At 40.4% G+C, this 14,899-nt stretch overlaps 1 long non-coding RNA gene and 1 other non-coding gene across 2 annotated transcripts; one reads left to right on the top strand and one right to left on the bottom strand.

Annotated features, from left to right (window-relative positions):
* Positions 1-6,934: 6,934 nt before the first annotated feature.
* On the top strand, positions 6,935-7,040 carry LOC140815748 (small nucleolar RNA R71). The gene has a single exon (XR_012114397.1). It is a non-coding gene; the product is annotated as a small nucleolar RNA R71 (small nucleolar RNA).
* Positions 7,041-8,408: 1,368 nt separating this feature from the next.
* Positions 8,409-10,944, bottom strand: LOC140815130 (uncharacterized). The gene is made up of 3 exons (XR_012114267.1): positions 10,721-10,944; positions 9,327-9,444; positions 8,409-8,959 (listed from the first exon to the last, which is right to left on the bottom strand). It is a non-coding gene; the product is annotated as an uncharacterized lncRNA (long non-coding RNA).
* Positions 10,945-14,899: the final 3,955 nt, after the last annotated feature.

Here is a 14,899-nt window from a genome sequence, read left to right as displayed (position 1 = left end):
CCCTAGGCTAATAATATAATCCTTTGAATTACAGCTGGTTCGAGGTCTCAATTAACGATTTATTTTCACGGGTTTACATGCTAATTCAACTCATAAACGGTGCCTTTCAAGTTAACCACACAAAACTTTCAAATTTCACCATTATTCCTACAAACTTCTAGTCCCCACACATGTGTGCTCAAAAGTTCAAACTTTGTGCCAAAATTCATGTTTTAACAATCAAGAATACTGTTCATGAAATGACCCAATCAATACTTTTGTATACTATCAATCCAACCTCTTCATTGGCGCATAAATTATGTCTTCTCACCATAAACGACACTAGACAAAATAAATGCAACGAATAACTAAACAAACATAACAATCTACCCCCCTCATACTAGAGTTGTGCAATGCCCTCATTGCACAAAACGAAACAGACACTAAAAATGCAAACACAAATGCAGACTCAAAACATGAAAGCTAATAAACATGGTAGACTAAAACAAAGATAAGAAAGAAAACAGGAAACAGCTAAAAGGAAAAAAATAAATGTGCAAGAGAGGGGAAAACAGTAAACTCCCCTGATCAAGTGTCATCCTCATCGTGCTCCGGCGGTGGCACTCCTGCGGCCTCCCCATGTTGAGAATAATCGTACTGGAACTGGAATGGGGGAGGTGGTAACGGAGTCGGTGGAATGGTCGACGGGTCAACGCCCCCGTGCACAAGCAAAGAGCGCATCATAGAGTCAATGTGAGATAGGTGGTCCGTGACATACGAGTTAAACTGACTCTGATGTGCCTGGAAGGCGAGATTTTCATCCATTTTGTCATTTTGCGTTCGCCTGCGGGGTTGTGGTGGGAGGCGTTGTGGTACGGCAGTGCTTGATCCACCCGCATCCTCCCCCGAGAGGGAAAGTCCGCCCGTCTTTTTGCCCTTTTCCGCTGTTCGTCCTCCCGGCAAATTGGCTTCATCATCGGTTGAAGCCACTCTTCGTCGTCCCTGAAATGCACCCCGGCCCGTGCACACAGTTCGGAAATGATGCTCGGGAAGAAGAGACCTATGTGGCTGTTGTGGGTGCTCAGTATGATTTGCGAGTTGAGAAGTTTGCCCACATCGATGGCGTAACCTCGGTGCAACGCAAAAAGTAACACTGCACGCTCCTTTTGCACCTCGCTTTTGTGCGAGACTGGCATCATCCGTCGGGCCACAAACAGATACCACAAGGCGATATCAGCTTTCAAGTACTTTTCATCAAAACAGCTCGGCGATCCACCCAATGGTTTCCACATCGCACCCGGGTGGCACAGAGTCTCGATAATCAGATTGTAGTCGGGATTAGTCATCAATGCCTGGAAATTTGAGTCATCTACCTCGGCCGTTTCCAATATGGCGATAATCTTGGCCGAATCGAACGGCACAAGCTTGCCTCTAACAAAGGCCCGACCGTCAGTTCGTTCAACGGCATTGGCGTAGAATTCCCTAACCACCGACACCACAGCCGCCTTAGGTTGTTCGCCAAATTTTTCCCATCCCCTTCTTGCCAAGTCCACAAGAGGTGGCATATATCGATCCTCCATAGTACGCTGAAATCCCCTCTCAGTTATGGGGTTTCGGTGAATTTTAGCATGGTCATATCTCGCACGAGCATCCGCACTCACGAACGTGTCTATCAAATGAGGATGAAGAGGAGGAGCTAGGATTACCTCGTTGCTTCTTGGGAGCCATGGAGTTGAAGAAGTTGGAACTTTGAATTGGAGATGGTGAGTGGAGATGGTGGTGCCTGCTCAAGAAATCGAAAAGGAGAAAGGATGAGAGGAGTTAGGGATTTGGGGAGTGAATTTGGGGGAAAAAAATTCGTGCAGAATGAGAGAAGGGAAAAGGGAATCGGGTGTTAAAAGCTCTCGCGCTCGAGCGGTAGAAAATTACCGCTCGAGCGCGAACCTCTCTGGAGTTTGATTTCAGAGGTGAGCTTTCGCGCTCGGGCGGTAGAAAAATACCGCCCGAGCGCCAACCTCTCGGGAAAAAATTTCACGAGGTAGACGTTCGCGCTCGGGCGGTGAAAAAATTGCCGCTCGAGCGCGAACCCCTCTGTTTTTTTTCTTCAAATATTTTTTTTTTTTGTATATAAATAAAACAATAGTAAACAAAATATGCTGACGTGAAAGAAAAAGAAAACTAAATAAATGCAAGAGAAGGGAAAGGAAAGTAAGTTCTCAATTTATCGTCGAGAGCTAGACGTCGGTCTGTCTAGTTCGGCATGTCTTGGAACCGGGTGATTCCAAGTTGTGGCTCAATTGTACCACCCATGTAGTGCTTCAGGCGCTGGGCATTGACCGTAAATGTCCCATCCTTCCCGTCTTTCAATTCTACAGCTCCCGATGGATATACTTTCGAAATCACAAATGGACCAGACCATCGTGATCTCAACTTTCCGGGAAAAAGTCGCAGCCGGGAGTTGTAGAGTAGAACACTTTCACCCTCCTTGAATTCTCTCTCGATGATCCTTTTGTCATGAGCCTTTTTGGTTTTCTCCTTGTAAGACAGTGCAAGGTCGTAAGCCAAATTGCGGAACTCCTCCAACTGGTCCAATTGAAGCAAACGCTGTTCACCTGCATCAGTAAAATTAAAGTTCAGCGCTTTTGTTGCCCAATATGCCCGATGCTCCAACTCGACAGGGTAAATGACATGCTTTACCAAATAACAACCTATACGGTGTAGTGCCTATAGGTGTTTTAAAAGCAGTCATATATGCCCATAGAGCATCATCTAACCTCACCGACCAGTCTTTCCTACTGACGCCTACCACTTTCTCCAGAATTCTCTTTATCTCTCGGTTTGACACTTCCACTTGACCACTCGTCTGGGGGTGATAAGGGGTAGAGATCTTATGTGTGGACACCATATTTGCTTAAAAGTTTTTCAAAGAGTTTGTTGCAAAAATGAGTGCCACCATCACTAATGATTGCTCGTGGTGTTCCAAACGGTTTAAAAATGTTTTTCTTTAGAAATTTTAGAACCACTTGAGCATCATTAGTGGCGTATGCTTCCGCCTCTACCCACTTAGACACATAATCAACCGCCACCAAGATGTATTTTTTCGTGAAAGAACTAGGAAATGGTCCCATAAAGTCTATTCCCCACACATCAAAACCTCACATTCAATGATATTTTTTAACGGCATTTCATGACGGTTAGAGATGTTACCTGACCGCTGGCCTTTATCACAGTGTAGCACATAAGAACGAGCATCTTTGAAAAGAGTTGGCCAATAAAAGCCACATTCAAGTACCTTGGATGTCGTCCTTGTTGGTCCGAAGTGACCACCTACCTCACGGTCATGGCAATGGTTGAGAATTTGATCAAACCCTTCTTCCGCAACACACCGTCTTATCATGGCATCTGCACAAATTTTGAACAAGAAAGGTTCCTCCCAAAAATAATACTTCATGTTCGAAAAGAATTTCTTTCTTTGGTGAAATGTTAAATTTGGGGGGGGGGGGGGGGGGGGGGTTGAGCCTGTAACAAGAAAATTTGCAAAATTGGCATACCATGGACAATTTTTCACCTCAAACAACTGCTCATCTGGGAACCAATCATTAATCGCATCAGTCACACAATCATTACTGATAAATTCTAATCTAGACAAATGATCTGCAACCACATTCTCAACACCCTTCTTATCTTTTATCTCCAAATCAAATTCTTGCAATAATAAAATCCACCGAAGTAAGCGTGGCTTTGCATCTTTCTTTGCAAGTAAATATTTAAGGGCAGAGTGATCAGTAAACACAATTACTTTCGACAAAACAAGATAAGCATGAAACTTGTCAAGTGCAAACACTACTGCAAGTAACTCTTTTTCGGTGGTGGCATAATTCAATTGTGCTTCATCTAGAGCCCTACTTGCATAGTATATGGTGTGAAATACCTTGTTTTGTCTTTGTCCGAGGACAGCACCTACCGCAGTATCGCTAGCATCGCACATTATCTCGAAGGGTAGATCCCAATCCGGTGCCACCAAGACAGGAGCCGTCACTAAGCGCTCTTTCAACTTCTCGTATGCCTGCAAACAATCAGAATTGAAATCAAAAGGCACATCTTTCATGAGTAAAGAAGATAAAGGTTTTGCAACTTTAGAAAAATCTTTGATGAAACGTCGGTAAAAACCGGCGTGGCCTAGAAAGCTTCTAACTCCCTTTACGGACGCCGGAGGTGGTAAGTTCTTGATAACTTCAACTTTGGCCTTATCCACCTCTATGTCGTGCCCCGAAACCTTGTGCCCTAGGACAATTCCCTCTTGTACCATGAAGTGGCATTTTTCCCAATTAAGCACCAAATTTGTCTCCTCACATCTTCTCAACACTACCTGCAGATTCTGCAAACAATCATCAAAAGACGAGCCAAAAATCGAGAAGTCGTCCATAAATATCTCAAGAAAAGTTTCAATCATATCATGGAATATAGCAGTCATGCATCGCTGAAAAGTGGCAGGGGCATTACACTAACCAAATGGCATCCGTCTAAAAGCAAAAGTGCCATAAGGACAAGTGAAAGTGGTTTTCTCTTGGTCCTCGGGCGCAATCATGATTTGGTTATACCCAGAATACCCATCTAAAAAACAATAGAACTCATGACCCGCTAACCTCTCAAGCATTTGATCAATAAAGGGAAGGGGAAAGTGGTCTTTACGGGTAGCATCATTCAATTTCCTATAATCAATGCACACACGCCATCCCGTAACAGTCCTAGTGGGTATTAATTCATTATTTTCATTTGTGATAACAGTAATCCCACCTTTCTTTGGCACACACTGAACAGGACTTACCCATGCACTATCAGATATAGGATAGATGATACCTGCGTCGAGAAGCTTAATTGTTTCAGCCCTTACTACCTCTTGCATCTTGGATTTAATCGTCTTTGAGGTTGCACGAGAGGTGAGTACTTCTCTTCCATCAAGATCTTGTGCATGCAGACGGATGGATTTATTCCTCTGATATCTGCCACCTTCCACGCAAATGCACCCTTGTGCGCTTTCAAAACTTCCAACAGCTTGTCCTCCATCACATCTGTCAAAACAGCAGAAATAATGACAGGTAAAGTGTTATTCTCACCTAAGTATACGTACTTGAGGTGTGGAGGCAACGGCTTCAGCTCAAGCGTTGGTGGATCCTCGATGCTTGACCTTTGAGGTGTCAAATCTCTTCGTTCTCCTAGATCCTCCAGTCGCATCCTCATTGGCCTTCTCCATGGTTGGTTGGCATTAAAGTGTGCCACAATTTCAGCTCTTTCTTCGTCTAACTCCTCTTCTCCCAATTCAGTGTTGATAGTGGCCTCCAAAGGGTCCTTAAGAGCATCCTGCACATAGTTGGATACAAGAGAGTCAAAAGCATCAATTCTAAAACAACTGTCAGAATGCAGTGTGTGCTTAAGTGCATTAAAAACATCAAATGTAATCTCTTCTTCGCCCACTCTCAATCTCAACTTTCCCTCTTGCACATCAATAAGTGCCTTGCCAGTTGCAAGGAATGGTCTCCCCAAACTCAGAGGCATCTCTGTATCCTCTTCCATGTCGAGCACCACGAAGTCTGCAGGGAAAATGAATTTGTCCAGTTTTACTAGCACATCCTCAATCACTCCGCGGGGGTACTTGACAGACCTGTCAGCCAGTTGCAAGGACATCCTCGTCGGCTTAGGCTCTCCTAATCCGAGTTTCCTGAAAACAGATAGAGGCATAAGATTAATACTTGCACCAAGGTCACACAATACTTTACGAAAAACTACATCACCAATCATGCAAGGGATAGAAAAACTCCCTGGGTCTTTTAGTTTCGGTGGGATTTTGTTTTGCACCAAAGCAGAGCAACTTTCGGTCAAATTTACCATCATGTGATCCTCCAATTTTCTCTTGTTGGCTAAAATGTCCTTCAAAAATTTAGCATAACTAGGCATTTGCATCAAAGCATCGGCAAAAGGAATATTAATATGCAATTTTTTAAACACCTCTAAAAACTTACCAAATTGTGCATCTAGTTTTGCCTTTTTTAATGCTGCAGGAAAAGGTGGAGGGATAACAATCTTAGGTTGTGCAGTGAGTGCTGGTGTAGAGTTAGATGACTTACCTTGAGACGTCGCAGCATGTTCATCCGGCACTTGGCTTTTCTCTTTTTCTCTAGGCTCCAAAACTTGTCCGCTCTTCAACTCAATGGCCTTCACTTGCTCTTTTGGATTAGTCTCGGTATTACTTGGCAAGGTGCCCGGCTCTCTACTTGCTATCATCTTGGCCAACTGTCCAATTTGATTCTCGAGCCCCTTTATTGATGCATCTTGGTTTTGGAGTCGAGTTTCAGTGGATGAGATAAACTTAGACATCATTTGTTCCAAGTTGGACTTTTCTTCTCTAGGAGGATCGGATCTGTACATCGGTTGTTTCCCATATTGTTGTCCTCCTTGCGGCCTATTATGACTGTTTTGACCGCCCCATGAGAAGTTGGGATGTTGCCTCCACCCAGAATTATATGTGTTCGAGTAAGGGTCATTCCTTGGGCGGTTTTGGACTCCCACTTGATTCACCGGTGCCTCATCTTGCACATAGAAGGGATTTCCATCTTGACAGTCTTTCACATAGTATTCCCCTCCACACTTCTCACAGAATATCTCTTGAAGACGCATAGCCGTGCCACCCACGTTCAAGCCGTCTATTTTCCTGTTTAAAGCGTCAAGTTGTGCAGTAATAACAGAAAAATCAGTTACCTGGTGAACTCCGGCACTTCTCCGCTGGTTGTTCCGGTCAGATTGAGGATGATAGCTGCTAGCAGCCATCTCCTCCAACAACTCATATCCTTCTTCCGCAGTCTTCCTCAAAAGGTTCCCACACGCAGCAGCATCTATCATAGTACGGTTAGGAGTAAGCAAACCGTAATAAAAGGTTTGAACGACTAACCCAAGTGGCAACTCGTGATGTGGGCATCTTCGTAATAGATCTTTGAAACGCTCCCACGCCTCATATAGTGACTCTTGATCGAACTGAGCAAATGTTGTGATGTCTGCCCGCAGCTTCATGGTCTTCGATGGAGGGAAGTATTTGATGAGAAACGCCTTCGCCATGTCCTCCCATGTAGCTATCGAACCTACAGGTAAACAATTTAACCAAGCTTTATCTTTATCACGCAAAGAGAAAGGAAATAAACGCAGTCTAACAGCATCATCAGAAACTCCATTAAATTTAAAAGTATCGCAAATCTCAAGAAAATCCGCGATGTGTGTGTTTGGATCGTCCACAGCAGTTCCTCCAAATTGGACGGTGTTCTGAATCATCTGGATAATGGCTGGTTTGATTTCGAATTGGTTTGCCCGCACAATCGGCCTCACAATGCTGGGGCGTGCACCATCCAAAGAAGGCTGGGCATACTCTAACATGGGTATGCCGCGTGGCATCTCAATTCGTCTCTCGTTTTGGCGCTCCGCCTCCTGCTCTTGTTCGTGCCTCTCCATCAGTTCCTTAAGTCTTTGCTGTTGTCTTCGCCTGCGGAAAGTCCTTTCAATTTCAGGGTCACACTCAAGCTCCAAGTCAAGTGACTTTGGCATGCACCGGAAGAGATATCTGAATTAAAATATGGAGTGTTATTTCAATAAAAATAAAATACACTAAAGGAAATAACTAAAAATATAATTGTAGATTAACAGTCCCCGGCAACGGCGCCAAAAACTTGATCGAGCAAAACTTGCACTGTGAATTCCCCAATAAAAATATGATTTTGTATGCTCAAAATAAATCGCAAGTGCACGATGTCAAGTAATAATATAGTGTATGTGAATACGAGTATCGTTCCACTGAAGACTGTATTTAACAATTATTATTTTAGTTATTAAAACTTTAGCGACGAAAGGTGATTTGTTGTGTTATAACTACTAAAATGCAGAAAATTAAATAAACAAGTTCAAAGATTAAATGATCAAATATGACTGCTAAATCGATTGATTAAAGTTCAAATGATATCAGAATTTGTTGGGAATCCTGGTTCACCTACCCCTTATTAATTTATTAATTCGTTCGATTGTGTTCTACGCTTCCGACAGGATTTCCTATTCAATTGAACACACTCTCTCGAGCTATGCCAAACTAATTCACTCAATGAAGTAATTAAATGTCTTTAATTATTTATCAAGAATGAATCGCATTTCGATTTATGAAACCCCCTAGTTTTCGACCCTAAGGACTATGACTATCGGCACGTATCCAATTTCATATATCTATGTAAATTGTAGATCCGCGAATTATACCACTCGATCCTATAACTAGTTATTCTCTCGAACTCACTCGGGATATAAAATTGTCGTTAAAGTTAGCTACGCTCAACGACACAATGAAAATCGTAAAATAATCAAGAATAAATCACAAATCGAATTATAAATTAACTAGATCAAAGTTTGGGGTAGGATCCCCTTTAATCCCAACAAATATTAAAGTTAGCTACTAGAATTCATAATGAAAATAAGCAAAACAATATTTAAACAACGGAAAATAAACTAGAAATACGAGACGTGACGAAATCTGCGAAGAACGATGCCCGGAAACCGTCGAATCTTCAATCCAAGTGCAAAAGCTCTCCAAAAACTCCTTATGCTCCTTCAATCCGTCTGAATGATGCTCAAAAGTCGACCAATCCCCCTTTCCATTCCAGCCATCCTTCCAACTAAGGTAAGAAATCGAGCATGAAATCTTGCCAAAAATAGGTGGCACTCGGGCGGTAGAAAATTACCGCTCGAGCGCCACACCTTCTGTGAATCTCCTTGAGAAGTGCAGCATTCGCGCTCGGGCGGTAGAAAACTACCGCTCGAGCGCCGACCTTTCTGTTGCCTTGGTCACCTTTCGCGCTCGGGCGGTAGAAAATTACCGCTCGGGCGCCACTCATTCTGTCGGTTGACCCCTCATTTGTACACTTTTCTCCATCTTTGGTTTTCCGGTCACTTTTCCCTGCAAATTCGTCACAAACCAGTGAGATATGATAGAATGCAAATGTTCGCTCAAAAATAAACAACATGTAACTAAAATGCATGCATGCACAATGCAAACACAACTAAAACTAAGGCAATAAAATACGTAAAAACGACACATATCAACATGCGGTTGTATTCATTTTATTTCCTTCGTATTTATTGAAAAACAAATGGGACCGAGTATTAAACTTAGTCTCATTAAAGCATTCAAAGCTGACCCCAGTTTTAGAACCACTTGTTAAAAAATAAAGAAGAGAAATGTTCATACAACAAATCTAACTTTTTGTACATGCTCAGATGTGGACAAGCCAACATAAAAAGTTAAAAAACTTCATAATATTAACCTAATTGCCCTGCACATGCCGCAATGTGGAAGGCTCAATAAACCTTGCATCCCAAAAAAGAAGCACCACTGAACAACCTTCATGCAACTTAATCACTTGCCATTAGTCGTCCTCTTCCCTACGGCCATTGAAATAAAAAAAATTGTTAGAATCAATATATTACTCAGATTAAAAAGAGGGCCAAAAATCTGAAATTGTGATAAAGAGGTTCTTACACTCATCTCAGCGTTGCTTCACTGCAGCGTGTGTACACGAGGTTACAAATAAATGTCCATAGAATAACGCAGCTATGAATACAAATATAATGCTGACAATACATTCTAAATTATACTGATCATTAACAGCTACAAAAAACAACAAAGTAAGGGATTACAACTATTTGCATATAAGCTGCCAAAAATTACAACACCAAGTTTGTTTTTTGGGGTTACAAAATAGCAACATAGAGTGAACGACTTATATGATATCACACACCAACTTCCACTACATTTCGCACCACAATATTTCATACTAACAAACAAACAAAAAACATTTTACTCACTTAGAAATTACAATAAGAAGCATAACAAACATCAGTACACACAATATTGAGCAAATGCAACCAAAGCAACAACAAACTTGTTCGATATTTAAAGGTGTGTGCTCCACTGCATCATTTGGTGGAGCTGTGGTGGTTGATGTCGTAACTGACTTGGTGTGCACGTGTTGGTCCGTCTCAACTGTATCGGCATTCTTCAAAGTAAATGACAGTGAACTAGAAGATGCATTGTATGCTTTTGAGTGGCGACGCTGTAAAAAAAAGGGAAGTAGGCTTTTGTGACGAATTTGAACCCATGTCAACTTTGGAGGATGGTTCATTGTTCGAAGAAACTTTATGATACTCATCGTACCAAAAGAATCGGTTACGATGTTTCAAACCGGCTGGACATATAAAGTAATAGTGGCCAGGTCGTGATGAATGTGGACCAGCTTCACGTAGTACCATAAACCCATTGTCGCAAACGCACTGTGGTGGTGTCTTCACATCCATGAAAGCTATGCTAAAGAGTTATTCAATGATTTTCTTAAATGAGATACGTCGGTACACATATCTGTTTAAAATACATATGCGACCGGATTGATTATTCCTCAACAACAGCAACTTCGGGAAAAGAAAAACTTTGTAAAATTGATTCGCTCTTAAACGGAGAAGATGACAATGACATCAATAAACACATAAAGCCACACAAGTCCAAGTTGATAATCATGTACCAAAAACAACGGTAGAAGCTGCAACCCATATAAGTTGTTGTAACTCCGAAAATTATATGTCGACATATTTGCACAAGAAATTAACGGAAATCAACCAACATTCGTACAACAAAAAATTACTTCATTTTGAAATAAATACTCACAGTGACGTGCAATAAGATGGTTGTAGCTCGATTTTCCTTCCGGGTAATAGGTGCTCAGGTAAAGATTATTGCCAAATAGCCCGATGAACAACCTGCATAATCGAATTTATATCATTACGATGTTTGATTCACACTAAACACAGCAAGATCCACAAATTTTTGAAACAAATTTGAAGTTCAACGAAAGGTGTTGACGGCAAAGGGTTTTATTCACAGAATGGGCCAAGGAATCGTGGTGGGTGAATGAACAAATTAGGTGTGAAATTATAAATTGTAATCAAATATCAATGGGTATTTCAAATGGGCTTATTTTTTAAGTCACCCACTTAAAAAAGTCACCAAACACAAAATCTGATTTAATCAAACCAGACAAATCTTAGTTTATCATATACTTAATCATTGTTTACTAATCCTTTCATTAATCATATCATCTCAACCAAATGTTGCCTTTGAGTAAAATAGTTGGTTGAGTAATTTTAAATAGTACAAAGTAAATATACATATATGCATAAGTAGTCGGCCGAAAGCTTTAAAAAAAATTCTACTACATTTTAAAGAAAAAGAGTAGTATACATTTCATCACTGATAGTGACTGCAAGGACTAGTAGGTTATTATTAGCATACAATACGGTTCTCTAAACACATATATGTCAATCGAATACGCAATCATTGGTATATCTAGAGTTGCAAATGAATTCGATAACGATGTGATGTATATTTGAATAATCATAGTGACATCATCCGTGCAACTAAGAAAACATGTTTACTTAATGCACATATCTTACTCTGCCAGAGATTACTTGTACTATTAACTCATCAAATCACATAGGATATTTAAACTCATAGGTGAGCAGTGAAACTACAATGCATCAGCTTCTACTTATGTCAAAACTACACTCAACCTAGCCACTTGATGACCCTCATGGAGTCGGTAAACAAACCAAAGTGCAGTGCTAGTATATAGCGCCTCTATATTATCTCGAGTCAAAGGTCTAATGACGTATAACTATAATCGCAGGCTAACACACTCAATAAATAATAACCACTTGGAAAATCCGATGGAGGATTATTCGGCATCTCATCCAACGAGCATTTATATGTGAATATACATCTTCATGCCATTGCCAATAAAATGTGACGTTTACATCACATATACTAGTCTCGAGTGAACTTTATCCTTGTATTAGACGGCTGAATCAACTAGAAACGAATTTATAATACACATTACACTTCTTAACGATTCATGTGCCTTGTGGACCTCGTGTTAGTTATATAATATTCAAGAAATTTATCTATGCAGCTTTCATGAATATACAAATAAAGTAAATATAATAATTTGATAAAACCGTAAAATACTATTGAAATAAAGATTGTTTTACAAAAGAGTCTGATAGGATCGGTTAAAAGACTATGAGTGTTTAGAAGGGGGGGTTGAATAAACACTTCTCGATTTTGTCAAATCCTTCGAAAAAGATAGTTCAGTTTTGTTACAAACTGAACTAGATATCCCAACGATCAAAAACAATCAGTTAAACTGAATATGCAGTTGCGGAAAATAAACTGAATGAATGATAGAGTATCTAACTGATATATCAGTCAGTGCAAAATGTTCGGCAATCTCCCTTTTTAGACTCAACATTTCAACTGATATATCAGTTGTTGTCTTGTTGTCAATAGGATCATTTTGCACTACTCTGGCCTTTTCAAATGATGAGGCAAGCTTTTGATATTCACGAACCATGTCGTGAAGGGTTGTAATAAGTTCTTCCCTTGTGAAATCAGTTGAGCTGAAGTCAAATACCTGTTGGCTGCTTGACTGATCGTCTGTGTCATCAGCCATTAAGCACTTTACTTCTTCCTCATCTTCACTAGAGCTGCAAGAGGATTCTGGTTCTGACTCTTCACTGTCAGTCTCTGCCCACTTGGCTTTGCTATCCTCAGCCAAGAGTACCTCATGCTTCTTTCTGTAAGGCTTCTTATCATCCTTAGATCTCCTCTTATGCTCATACACCTTCTTCTTTCTTTCAGTTGACACTTGACTGTCCTTCTTAGGTTTGAGACAGTCAGCAATAAAATGACCAGGTTTGCCACAGTTGTAGCATGCATTGGATTCTTCTCTAGAATTTCTTTGGTATTGCTTCTGAAAGTTTCCTTGATTTTTCCTCATGAATTTTCCGAATTTCCTGATGAATAATGACATTGCGTCGTTGATCTGCGCCTTTTTCAACTGAACCAGTTGGTTCTGATCTTACAGCAGCTAAAGCAGTTGTTGCTGCTGGGGTAGATGGTTCTCCTTCTCTAGTTTGTAGTTCAAACTCATATGCTTTTAAGTCAGCAAATAGGTCGTGCAGTTCAAATTTGTTCAGATCTTTAGATTCCCTCATTGCCATAGTTTTGACATCCCATTCTTTGGGTAGTCCTCTGATCACCTTCAATGCCACTTCTTTATTCGTATACACTTTTCCAAGTGCATTCAGTTCATTGATAATACAGCTGGTTCTTTCATCATATTCGTGCATTGTTTCTCCCACCTTCATTCTGATGTTGTCGAACTTCTGCACAGCAACTGAAAGTTTATTTTCTTTGGTCTGCTCGTTGCCTTCGCAAAGTTGAATTAGTTTCTCCCAAATTTCTTTGGCGGTCTTGCACATTTTGATTTTACTGAACGTCACTTTGTCCAGTGTTTTGTACAATATGTCTTTTGCTACATTATCCAGATTTGCTTTTCTCTTGTCTTCAGCAGTCCACTCATCTCTGGGCTTTTCAATACGGTTCGGTGCCCCATCTGTGATTGCAATTGCTGTATTGGCTTTCAAGATCTTCATGGGTCCGTCAGTTATAACGTACCACATGTCATCATCCTGTGCAGACAGATGAGCCTGCATCATGATCTTCCAATCGTCAAAATCTTCTCTGGAGAACATGGGAATTTTGTTGAATGAAGACATAGTGAGCACTTTCAGTGTAGATAATCTTTGAAAGGATATGCCCTGCTCTGATACCACTTGATAGGATCGGTTAAAAGACTATGAGTGTTTAGAAAGGGGGTTGAATAAACACTTCTCGATTTTGTCAAATCCTTCAAAAAAGAGAGTTCAGTTTTGTTACAAACTGAACTAGATATCCCAACGATAAAAAACAATCAGTTAAACTGAATATGCAGTTGCGGAAAATAAACTGAATGAATGATAGAGTATCTAACTGAAAAATGAAAAACTGAAGTAAAGATAACACGATATGTTTCTGGATGTTCGGAGATTTGAATAACTCCTACGTCACCCCTTCTATCACGAGGATAGGATATTCACTAAAAGACTTTGATCAAATACAAGCAATGTACTGACCCACTTCAGTTATGGACTTATCCCTTTGACAAAACTGAAACTCTTAGTATACAACACTTTTCAAAGATCGTAACTGATTTTAGTACAACTTGAAAATCAAACAGCGATTACAAAGTGTTATGTAAGCTCTAAGATGTAGTCTGAATACTACTGATATGACTTGTGAGCGAGAGCTTTGATTTCTGATTGTGAGCAAGTATTTTCGCAGCGTAACAGCAAGTAAGATTATAACTGAAGGTCTCTGTTTCTCTTTATGCTGTCTTCATCTATTTATAGGCTTTCCTTACAACGGTAACATTAAAGAATGTTTGAATATCCTTACCGTTGATTGCCACGTCGGTACGTTCTGACAGTCGTGCACTGCTCATTCTGAAATGCGGCGTTCCACTACCAGTTTGCAGATGACTGTACTATTTGTCGGTTGTCGTTTTCACTTCATGACGTGTACAGCTGAATGATCAGCTGGTAACAAATCAGTTGGCTAGAATGAACTGGCGAAGATATCTGCTGAAATATCAGTTAAGCTTGGTTCAGTTACGTCGATCAGTTGGTTGCATTTAGTTGCTGAATTCAGTTGTGAGTCTTTTGTCAAACGCCGGAATTAAGTTTCCAACAGAGTCAATAAAGTCCAAACCACAAGTTAGTTTGTTGAGCGCATACTCTAACATATATATTAAGATTATGTATGTATGAATATTATGCAATAAATACGAATACGAATAGATGGAATAAAGCAAAGCGGTTTTACCTGTTAAAACTAATTTGGCAGCAAAATCATGCCAATAGCTAATTGAGTCATTAGTGTTAATTATAAAATCGGGATAATTCTTAAAAC

The sequence above is a fragment of the Primulina eburnea genome, chromosome 15, assembly GCF_022965805.1.
Source record: "Primulina eburnea isolate SZY01 chromosome 15, ASM2296580v1, whole genome shotgun sequence".
Lineage (NCBI taxonomy): Eukaryota > Viridiplantae > Streptophyta > Magnoliopsida > Lamiales > Gesneriaceae > Primulina > Primulina eburnea.
Note: the sequence above shows the minus strand (reverse complement) of the source record. Positions and strands in the feature narration are given on the sequence as shown.